This window comes from Rhinatrema bivittatum, chromosome 1, assembly GCF_901001135.1.
Source record: "Rhinatrema bivittatum chromosome 1, aRhiBiv1.1, whole genome shotgun sequence".
NCBI classification, from domain to species: domain Eukaryota; kingdom Metazoa; phylum Chordata; class Amphibia; order Gymnophiona; family Rhinatrematidae; genus Rhinatrema; species Rhinatrema bivittatum.
The window spans coordinates 562,129,549-562,141,038 of record NC_042615.1 but is presented as its reverse complement, the minus strand read 5'-3'; the positions used below and the strand labels follow the sequence as shown (position 1 = coordinate 562,141,038).

The window sequence follows — 11,490 nt, the reverse complement described above, 5'->3', positions numbered from 1 at the left end:
GTGAGCAGCATTTCCTACCTGCTGATGCCACCTCCTCTGGCAGCTTCCCTCTGAAATCAAAACCACATAGGGTCCTTTAAATTGGAGGACAGAAACCAAGATGCTGATATAGGCGGCATCAGCTCTGGCCCACCCCCCTCCTCTCGCTCTGCTGGTGGCTCTGCCCTGGCCCACTGTTATCTTTGTAAACATTTTGCTTGTACATGCAAACCTCTGTCTTAGGGGTTGAGTCTCTTGGGGATTCACTGAATTCCTAAAAGGCCCTGATGATTGCATGTCACTGCGCAGCAATAACTCTTGACCTTCCCTAGCTACAGTTCACGTTCTTGCACTAGTCCCAGTTGCCACAACAGTGACAATGTTTCACAAACATCAAGACAGAGTCTGATGTTTTATGATTCAATTTGAAAATGGCCAACACATGGTTTGATGATGTGAGCAGTGGAACAAAGGTTGAACTGCACAATCTGTTTAACCCAGAGGAACTGAAATGGAAAATAAGTGCTTTACTGACTAATAAACCATATTGATATGCCTTCAGCGTCATGCAACATCAACACAGACACAGGTGCAATTCTGAGAGTTGTCATGTCCCTTCTGTCTGCTTCTTGCTCCTTGACCTCTCTTCTCTTGATAAAGTTCAACATCCTTGTGTGACTTCAGAGCTTAACACCAGGGCCACTAAGAAACTAACACAATGTTCATAACTTGAAACTTGTACACATCTATTTGGCCTGTCTCCTGCTTCATTTCTTTGTATTTTCTTTGATTTAGTGCTGGAATCACGGTTTCCTCTCAGTTTGGCAGGAGGAGGGGGCTACGGTTTCCTTAGGCTTCTTCAGCTTCGGGGGATACACACAATTTAGAAAGAAAATACAGAGAATGAGCTCAGAAGAAAGAAAATTGTAGCAAAAATCAATAAACAACTTCTACTGATAAGATAGCAGCAGTTCAAAGGAGGTTCACCTGTACAGGGCCTGTACTATTAGCCATACACAAAGAGGCTGAAGGAGCTAAAGATGTACTTTCTAAAAGCTTAAGGAGAGATAAGATGCAAACACTGAATGTGACCACTGTTCAGTAGTTAGTATAAACAGAGGGGGCACGGGTTCTTTCCATTGCAGGTCATGAAGGTGTAGGATTGGACCTCTGGTAAGGAGAGAGACACATTAACTCTCTATCCCATTGAACAAATGGCACCCCTCATAAAAGTTTTGTGTTTCCAAGGACTTGGGATTTATTTCTGAGGCAGATGTTTACAGAAGATTTTAAAAAATAATCCATTTGCAGACAGTATACTTATTCCTGCTGAACAGATTCTCCTCTTCTCCTCCTCCTCTGTGGTACAGACATTCCCAAGGGGGAGGGCAGGGGGTTTCAGTTTTGGTCTGTGAGTCCCAGGATACAGGGAATATCATTTTGTTTAGGGCAAAAAAAAAAGGTTACGACGATGTCCTGCCCAAGTGATTATGCCCAGCAATGTTTTGCTGTCTGGCCACCATCCGAAAAGATAGGATTTGTCTCGTCCTTCCCATGGGAGCATGGTAAAGGTAATCAAGGACACCATTTCCCTATCTGGAATCTACCTACATATCCCATGACAGTGTGGTCCAAGGTGCTGGCTGCTTCACAGGATTACTGGCAGTCTCTCAGAGCTGTGTTATTTAAGTTTGCAGATATACAGGGGATGCGCCGAAGCCCCTACAGATGCTTCTGGAATCTTGATTCTCCACGGAGCCACTAGCAGCATCTCTCACTCTCACTTTCCTGGAGAAAACTATAGGATCCTGGTATTACTTCCTGCTGGACAAGATCACTTCTTGTCCCACGGCAGGGGGTGACTGGATGATGACATTCACCTGGTTTTAGAGAACAGATTTGCTTAAGTTAGGCAAAGTGACTTTACTCAAATATCAAACGGTTGAAAATACTTTTTCACTGAGAGGGTGGTGGACACCTGGAAGAAACTTCCAGTAGAATTTAGAAGAGCCAAAACAGTGGCAGAATTCAAGTACGCAAGGATAGACAGGGTATGAAGTGCCTGTAAAGGAGTATATATCAGGACCCCCCTTAAAAGACCAGGACCAGGCATTTAGCCTGGTTCACCTTAAGGCCATGAATCAGAGAAATCTCAGCCAGCAGGGGACAGAAAGCATAAGAACATAAGCATTTCTATACTGGGTCAGACTGAGGGTCCATCCAGCCCAGTATCCTGTTGCCCTCAGCAGGGAAAATAAAGCATGCTATGAGGACCATTGCATTACTGACAAACCTTGTGAAATCTCAGCATATCCCTACAAGTAGAACCAAGATCTGTGCATTATGATCTAAAGGTGGGATACAACTGGCTATAGTTTTAGTTGCAGCTGACAGAGGGATCTGGTGGAGGGATTTAGTTTCTATTATTTGGTATCTATATCTATGTATTCTATAAGAGTAGGCTGAGGTAGCTCAGTACTGCCATCTACAGCTTTCAGCACGTAAGTGACATGATGTAAACATTTGTCCACCTCCCAGTGATCTCTTTTGTCCCTGTGCATTTTCTTAGTATGCAGAGTAAATTATCTTCCTGTATTTATTTATTTATTTATAAGTTTTTATATACCGCCGTTCATCAAAGATATCACGTCGGTGTACATTAAATTAGTTAAAGAATTCTGACTGGCCAGTGATCTATTACTTTGATCATCCATGATTATGTACATCCTTACTGATCTCTCAGATTGCCTCTAAGGCTGTACCTTAACAAGGCATATTTTTAGTAGAATTTGCCACTTTTCCCCTTTCCACAAACCTCAGTGCATTTGGGAATGATTTCTGGCAATGCTGTCTGCTCTTCATCTCCCTCCCCGCCATCATTTGAGACAGGAGTAGAAGCTTTGGGGAGATGATTTTTTTGTAGTATTTGGGTGCAGAGCAGTAACATATTTGTCATCGTCACGCTCTGTGCACTTAATGGCTGCTTTATAGTGTTAGAGAGGTAATTTGTGGAAGAACAGCATCTGAAACAGATTCCTAATTCCTTGAGCAAGTTTTTACATTCACTCAATGGCTTTTCTTTGATGCCATGGCACTTTTTTAGAGAGCGAGGTTTGTTGTGCAAAGGACATTGTCTGGATCTTCCATGTTCTTGTTTGTGGCATTAGGAAGGGAGGAACTGTAGATGACATGAAAGAAAATTCTGTTTTATGTATAGCTACAGGTTTTTTCTTATGTCTCCATACCATTTAATTGGTGGTTCATCCCAGGGGTGGCTTGGGTTGGTCATATCTGACCCGTCAAGCATAAAACTTGGATCATTTCTCATCACTGCTAAGTCCCAGATGAACCTGGAGAAAACTGAAAGGTGGAAAAGCAACATTATTGTCCATTTTATATATATATATATATATATATATTTCTTTTTTAATTTTTTATTTATGAAGTTTTACAATATTTTAACAAAGTATTAGAACTTTGCTAGGAAATACATGGACAGTGTCAGTGTCGGTGAAAAGGACCAACTGGGAACAGCCCTGCTGGAGGAGGGTCTCCGGCAAGGGTTCCTGGGCTCGAGGGGGAATTTTGGATCTGGCAAACGCTGTTTTATGACATGGACCTTCCTAATGCACCATCTTAGGATCTGGACCAATTGGCCCATCGGGCCAGACCTTTGGAGGGGGGGGAGTACGGAGCTTTGGTCAGGCCAGCCGCTGGTGCTGGTCTAGATCTAAGCTTCCTGTAGCTTCATGTGACTTTTCCATGGCATCAGGAAGAAATGGACGGTCATATTGAGCGCCCACTGCAATTGTGGACACCCAAGGCAGTAAACCTTTGAGAGCTGTGGATGCACAAGTCTCCATTAGCACGCCCTTTTTTACACAGCCTCTCATTTAAATACTGCATTGGGCGCTCACGGGTAGTGGCTACGTGCGCATTAGGACAACGGGCGCTCAATACGAGCGCCCGTTTTGAACGCGCATTTTACTACATCAGCCGCAGAAATGGCAAACAGAAGCAGACAAGGCCTGCTGCAGTAGCAGGACACTGCGAAAGCAGGACAACAACAAATAACAGGAAAACATCTGTGAAGACAGGACAAGTATCCTTAGAAATAGTTGAAAGCAGGCTTTAATTAATTTTCTCATGTTACTGCACTGGCAAAATCATTCCATTCTGATTCAGGCTGTCAGGGCTGGGACCACTGACCTACCTGCATAGAATTTCTCACCCAGGTAACTGCTTGATTCACGGTGCTGCATTATCTTCCTTCCTTTTCTTTAGTGGGGCTTCCAGAAGTTTATCTACTTTCAAGCCCAGCACCAAAGGAGGGATGGGGAAGCAGAGCCCCCACAATAAATTTTGCTTTTCCCCCAACAATTGCAGCATTCAACCAGAGGTGTATAGGGTACACACACTGCTTGTGCAGAGCAACACAACACCCGAACCCCTCCTTCCTAAGTCCCTCAGAGACTTCCTGAACAAGCATCCGACCCGCACAGGTCATGGAAGGAGCAGGCCTGGACCAACCTGCACAGGTGGTAGAAGAGGAAGGCCGGAGTCAGAGCTAGACTTTTCTTGCAGGAGGGGGATGGGGTAGGGAGCAGAATCCTCAAATCATTTTCTGGGCCGCCTTCTCCCTTTCTGAGACGACTGCTGGCTGCACAGCATTGCACCTTCCTTGAGTACAGGTCCCCAAAGCACGGTCCTTCCTATGCAGCAGCAGCAGCACAAGGCTCAGGTTTTGCTCCTCAGTGGCACCCGCCCACCACCTCACTCCATCAAGCAGACAAATTTCTTCATGCAAGACTCCTTCAGTGCAGCATAGGATACAGAAGGGAGGGGAGGCAGGAAGATTGGATGGCTATAGGAGGAGAGATGGGGTGGGGGGAAGGCTACACTGCTTAGATTAATTAATTTGTAATAAGCAGTTTATAAAAATTTCATTTCAGTAAATACATACAAGAGTAGAAGGGTGAGATAACGGAGACATGTGGAAGGCTACCGGGGAGGATCTGGGGAAGTACCCATGTATCCCCTGTTCCACTGACTGGTACGGCTTAGGGGCTTACTTGAAAGTGCTATGGCCAAGTTCTGACCTATACTCACAGGCTCTTTTCTGATTGGGTGGAAAGTTAAAGGCTTTCACAAAGCCCTTAAGTTATTTGGAGGTCCTCTTCCACCTTCCAGTAAAAACACCAAACTGCACACAGTCAGCTGTTATCCAAAAAATTAATCTTTTACTGGTATATTTTGTACAGACAAATTATTCTGCAATGAATAGACTTAGATCTGGTGGTATCCATACAGAAAATACAAGTCCATAAATCCAAAACTGGAAATCAGAGTCAATACAAAATCTTCATACTCTAAGGGGTTTCTTCACCCAACCCTCCCTAGCAAGTAGGCACTCTTTGGAGATGGGACCATCCCTGGGTTCTCCTCTTTTAGGTCCCTGCTCTCTGGTATACAGATCTATGTAGTCCAGTAACTAAACTGGAATCCTCTTCTGGACAGATGAACTTCTTCCAGGGGCAGACTGACAGTGATCTGGGCCCCCGGACAATAAGGGTCATTGAGCCTAACCGCCCATCTGAGGCTAGCAGAGAGTGGGCCCTCTACTGCTGTGGGACCCTGCTGTGGGCCCTCAGGCACTGCCCTATTGCCCAGTTGTTCAGTCCGTCCCTGGCTTCTGCTGTTTCCGAGCAGTAGCTTTGAAAGTAGGTCTCTAAACCTGGCAGTCCTTACTTCGACCCCAAGCGGAAATCCACTCTTCAAACCTTAAGGCAAATCTTTAGTGACCTGCAAGGAGTTTGAGAATACATTTCCTTTCACAGATTCTCACCTATCTTGGTTCTCTCAAGATATTCCTTAGACCCCAAGAAATCCCCCTTCTTCTGGAAGGCCTGAGGGCTGTAGCCATGAACCTCAGCCACTTTCCCAAGATGGAAGACTTATGAAAGAACATGAGCCAAAGTGGGCTCATGAATTTTGTTAAATCACACTCCTTGGCAAGGAACACTATACAATCCTTCTCTCTCTAACCTCATATATCCAGTGTCTATGAAGACTCTGTTACATATAATAAGGGACACTCTGGTGTCCCTTTATGGTGACAACAGCTTGGAATGTAGATAAAAGGAACAACTCAGGGTATGGATAGATTTTGGGATTAATGTATAGAATTAATGTATTTGCTGTCAATGCAGCTTTGATATTAATTTAAATTAATTGAATGAAAGAATGTTCATGTTAATTGTAGCTTATTTATGAATCCATATTTTCATCTGGTTCTGAATCTTTAGTGCAGTAGCCCAGGGGTTGGCAAGTAGCTGAAAACATTTTGCTCCACAGGTTGCTCCCACCCCCACCCCCCATGGTTGCTCGGAGTCAGATATATTGACCAGGCAGCACTAACTTAAGGAGGCACTGGTCTGGCCATGAATAAGCAGCATGCACTGCGATCTGCAAGGCTGCCCCCACTTTCACCAACTGGGATGCCATAGGATGGCAGGTGTGCTGCATTTTTCATACTGGGCAGGTAGTGCATTTCCAAAATCCAGACACCAATCTGTCTCTGTGCATCCTTGAAAAGCAGCCTTTAGTCTCACTCATGGAAGATGGGGAGAGAAAGAAAAACTGATATGAGAAGCCCATCCCCATGTGAGAAAAATCAAGCAATGAAAGAGTGAGAACTGTGAGAGAGAGATGCAAGCAAAGCTGTCAAAAGGGGTAGATGAGGTAAGCAACCAACTGGAGGGGCACCAACATACCTCATCAGGGGGTGGAGTACCAGTATTGCAGGCTGCTGGCAGTATTGGCAGCAGATGTCCAGAGCTCCTGTGCAGATGCTGGACTGTGGCAGTATCATCTGAGGGGGGCATGGGCAGGTCAGCCTTTTGTCTGAGGAGGGCCTGCCCTCTGTGGCTGGTCCTGTCCCCTAGATTGTCCATGGTGCCACTTGGTCGTGCAATGGGGAGACCAAGGGCTGTGAAAGAGCAAAACCTGTAAGACAGGGAGGGAGAGAACAAGGGGAATGAGAATTGAGGACTGTGAGAGAGAAACACAAATGGTAAGAGAGCAAGTGCTGTAAAAGAAACAGTGAGAGAATGAGGACTATGAGAGAGAGAGACACATACACACACATGCAGGTAGTGAGAGAGCGAGGGCTGTGAAATGAGAGTTATGAGAGAGACAAAGGCAAGAAAAGAGTGGAAGCTATAAGCGAGAAACCAACCAGTTAATACAGGAAGTACAGGACTGAGGAGGCAAGGCCTTTGATTTATTTGACAGCATGTTTTATTTCTTACATTTTTGTACTTTTTTAAATTTAATAATGTAATAAAACATTCATTTATAAAAATGTAGCGATCCCTCGCCATTATAATAAACAAGAAACTGTTTAATGACCATCATACTAGCATCATCAATGGTAGCTCACACTTATAAAACCATCTGCCTTATGCATAATCATAGATCATATTATCCAATTGTTTGATTATGTATCACTTTTTTTTTCTTTTAATTGCAAATAAAAACCAGCACGTCACTTAGTCAAGTGAGCACAGTAACACTGTTACAGAAGGGGGGGGGGCCTTGAGAGGCCTTAGCCCTCTGTTATGCACACGCAGGCTTTGGCTAGATGTAGCAAGAGATGCCATGAGCAATTGCTGCACAAGAATAGGAGATGTGTGCCCTTGGACCTCGGTGAACCCAGAGAGGAGCTCCGGGGAAACACCAAGACTGGTGAGACAAATCCGTGACTGGGTTGAGACCAAGTCCAGGCCCCTGCCGACCTGCATGCCTCAGTGAGACCAACCCCCCTTGGTTGGTCTCTGAGTGGTCCTCTGACTACTCCAAGCCCTTTCGGACCTGCCACTGGGAACGGCAATGGCAGCAGGCCAGACAGGAGACGAGGGCAGACGAAGGCTCTGGAACATGAAGACTGAGACAGGAGACTTGGGGCGTGAAGACTCAGATGAGAAGCTTGAGCTGTGAAGACTCAGACGAGAAGCTTGAGCACGAAGACTCAGGATCAAGGTTTTAGGAACAAGTACTGGTTTGAGGCTGCAACACAGCGTGCCCTACACAGCCCACAGCCCATGGACTGGTTGCGGACCATGCTTGAGTGTGGAGCAGACTCCAGACAAATATATGGTAGTTGAAGCCGGAACATGGCAAAGATTCAATAGAAGCCTGTACCAAGTTGCGCCCTACACAGCTGCCCGTGGCTGGTCGCGGACCATGCTGAAATGGCACAGGTTCAATCAGAGTCTTAGGCATGGACGGTGCAGCCACCAAAACATCCAGGACCAAGACAAATTCCAGGGTAAGGGACCAAGATGAGACTTGGCTTTGAGCAAAGGGAAGGGGGCCAAGGCAAGACTTGGCTTAAGGCATGAAACATGGGACCAAGACGAGACTTGGCTTCAAAGTGAAGATGACCCTCCGGAGACTAGTGCTGCGAGACGAGAAGGCTGGCCCATGCCACGAGGTGATAAGACATGACATGACATGCAAGAGAAGGTAGCCATGAGGAACCAAGGGTCCAGGAAGCAGAAGCAGAGAGGAGACATCAGGAAGGTACATCAGGAAGACCACAAGACATCAGGAAAACCACAAAACATCAGGAAGAGACCAGGAACATGAAGAACGATGAGGGATCCCATGAAGAATAGGAAATACCAGCAGGAGTGAAGATGAAATGTCCTTGAGACTAACTCCTTGCGAATGCACCCAAGGACTGGAAGCTGGGCTCTTATATAGGGCTGAAGATCAGGAGTCGCTCTGAGAGGAGTCCAGGTGGGGCCAGGAGGCTGGCCCTTTAAATCTCTGAAGGAGGCGCGGCCCGCGCACTAGGAGACAGGAAGCAGGAAGTATGCAGAACCATGGCCAGTAGCCATGCTGCAGGAGCAGTGCAGGGAGAAGCCGGGCCTCTACACAGGCCCCGATGTCAGGGGCCTGGAGTCCACAGGGGACTGTGGACTCCAGGCCGTGAAGCTGAAGAGAGCGTCGGCAGCACTCCCTGCCGCAAAAGGATCCCGATAGGCATGGCTCAAAGCCACGCTGAAGATTAAAGTCCACGGCTCCTGCGCTGCGGAGGTAAGTGCAGAATCATAACAAACACTTATCTGAGCACTGCACTCCACCTATAGGTTCTGTAATCTCCTGTCTCTTGGGGTGACCTTCTCTACCTTGTGAAGCCTGGGATAATTCTCCCAAAGTGAGGGATTTAGTCTCTGTGAGGTCATGAGCTGGGGGCTCCTGAGCTGCAAAGCCAAACTGAGTGCAGGACACACGCACACAAACACTTCTCAAAACCCAATGTCCACAGCCAAATTGGTGTCCAAAAAGAAAAAACAGTTTATTGAGGTATCTTCAGTTACTGTAGATAAGGTACAACTTCCAACTTCATAGACACGCCAGATAGGTTCTTCTATTTGCTTCCTAGACAGCATCAGACACTTTAAATTACAGTCCATGTACATCTTAAGTGCCCTCAATGGAAAGATCTCTTCGCCCCCTTTTGTAAATCGTAAAGTACTCACTTTATTTCTGGGATGTCTTCAAGTTACTCACTTCCCTTGCAATGCAATGAAATGGGAGAGTCTCCACCCTGTTTCCAAGATTCAACTGGGTGCAGGAGTTTCTTGCCTCGAATGGTCCTTTCACAGTTCCTAGAGCAAGGGTTCCTAGAGCAAGGGTTCTTCCTAGAGCAAAAGCTCTTTCAGTTCTTTTAACTCATAAATCCAGTTCCAGATGCTTTACACTGGCTTTCTTGAGACCCTGTTGGAAGGTCTTTGCCAGTTTTTCCTCCTTTCCCCTTGAAAACCCTGGAGAGGGTTCAGACTGCTGCCTTCTCTTCACATGGTAATTCTGGGAGATCCCCCACCCTTGCTCTAGGAGGGGTCATATTCCCTTCCACACAAAACCCAACCCCTAAGGGCTGAGCAAATATGTCAGGGAGTGTATGGTAAGTGTTACCATACACTCCCTCAGACCACTGGATAACCTTGTGTTAGCTGGAACCTTCCCTGCTCTTTTTGTCTTTTATACTACTTCCCTGAAGGGAAAATCACACAACCCACAGTAAATCCTCTGCAGTTTACACTTTGCAAACCTTTTTATTGCCTAGGGACTACATCACCCCCCCACCCCACAAACAAAAAATTGAGAAATTACATTAGAGCAATTTTTCTTTCAGTGAGTGACATATAACAAGACTCAGACAAAGTGGAAACCACAATATCTTAACAAAAATCCATTGTAAGAGGAAAATATCAAGTGGTCAACTTGACGCTACACCCTGTGTCCAGCACAGGAGCTGTTCCCGAAAATAGAGAATTGTATTCCACTTCTAACATAATAAATTACTTCAACACATCACATAATACAATCACAACATGGGTCATTCCCTGGGGGAGAAAGAATACATTAAACATATATTTGCACTTTCTGCAATGACCCTTTGCACTGTGGGAGAGAGCACAATTAAATTCAAAATACTATATATTTTTCTTCCATGTTGACATTTCAGTATTACTTTAACTCATTAGCAGACCCCTGAGGGAGGCCAGTTATCTTCAAAAGTTCCATAAGCACCACTAGCTTCATTTCTCCGTGAGGAGGAAACAACACCACAATTCTGCATGGAACAATCGGGGCTAGAGTGGACCCACCTTCATATGATCTTTTCCCTAGGGATGGGAATTATTAAAGATTAATTCCCATAAACATCTTCATTTTCTTCCTGAAAAATAATCTTGTTAGCCAAGACTTTTTCCAAACCTTCATCATTGTTCCAAGAGAGAGAACATAAAGGAAGAGACAAGAGCAAGAATTTAGAGCATTTTCAAAATTGTATAATTCTTTCTTTTTTTCAAACTTTTAAGCATTTCTTTTTCTAAAACATCAAACATCTGAGCAATAGATTATAAGTTTTTGGAAAGGGTCCACTTAGGACTCCAGAGAATAGTAATGTCCATTACTTAGAAGGCCTCTTCTGTTCTTCGAGCCTTCTTGATAGGCTGGTCATCACTTCAGGGATCTGGTTCCCCATAGTTCCAATCAATGTCCATAATTATATCAGCTCAGTTCACATCACTAGTGCTGGCATGCAGTGAAGGTTCCTCTCACTGCACCTGAAACAAAACACAGACAGAACAGACAACAGAGGACCACACAAAGAAATGTCCATTCTTGTGGTCTTCCTTCATCTTTAACTTCAAACAGGTAACAGTCACTCAATTCTTCAACTTTAACTGGAAAACAGTTTCTTTAACGTGGTACTTGAACAGTTCAAGGTAAATACCAAGCAGGGTCTGGAATTTGGACTGAATTTCCTCCTGGAAGGATCCTAGTTTTGGAGTACCTCAGAGGGCACCCATTGCACACTATAATCACAACATGTTTTCTAATGCTGTGACCTTCTTGCCATAGGTAGAGCTGTTTATTAACTGTAGCCCTGACAACTGGATACTCATGGGGCAGATCTTTAAAGGCCACGACTTG

At 45.1% G+C, this 11,490-nt stretch overlaps 1 long non-coding RNA gene across 1 annotated transcript; it reads right to left on the bottom strand.

Annotated features, from left to right (window-relative positions):
- Nucleotides 1-600: 600 nt before the first annotated feature.
- Nucleotides 601-7,152, bottom strand: LOC115081560. Its single transcript, XR_003853829.1, has 3 exons — nucleotides 6,753-7,152; nucleotides 3,225-3,339; nucleotides 601-1,859 (listed from the first exon to the last, which is right to left on the bottom strand). It is a non-coding gene; the product is annotated as an uncharacterized LOC115081560 (long non-coding RNA).
- Nucleotides 7,153-11,490: the final 4,338 nt, after the last annotated feature.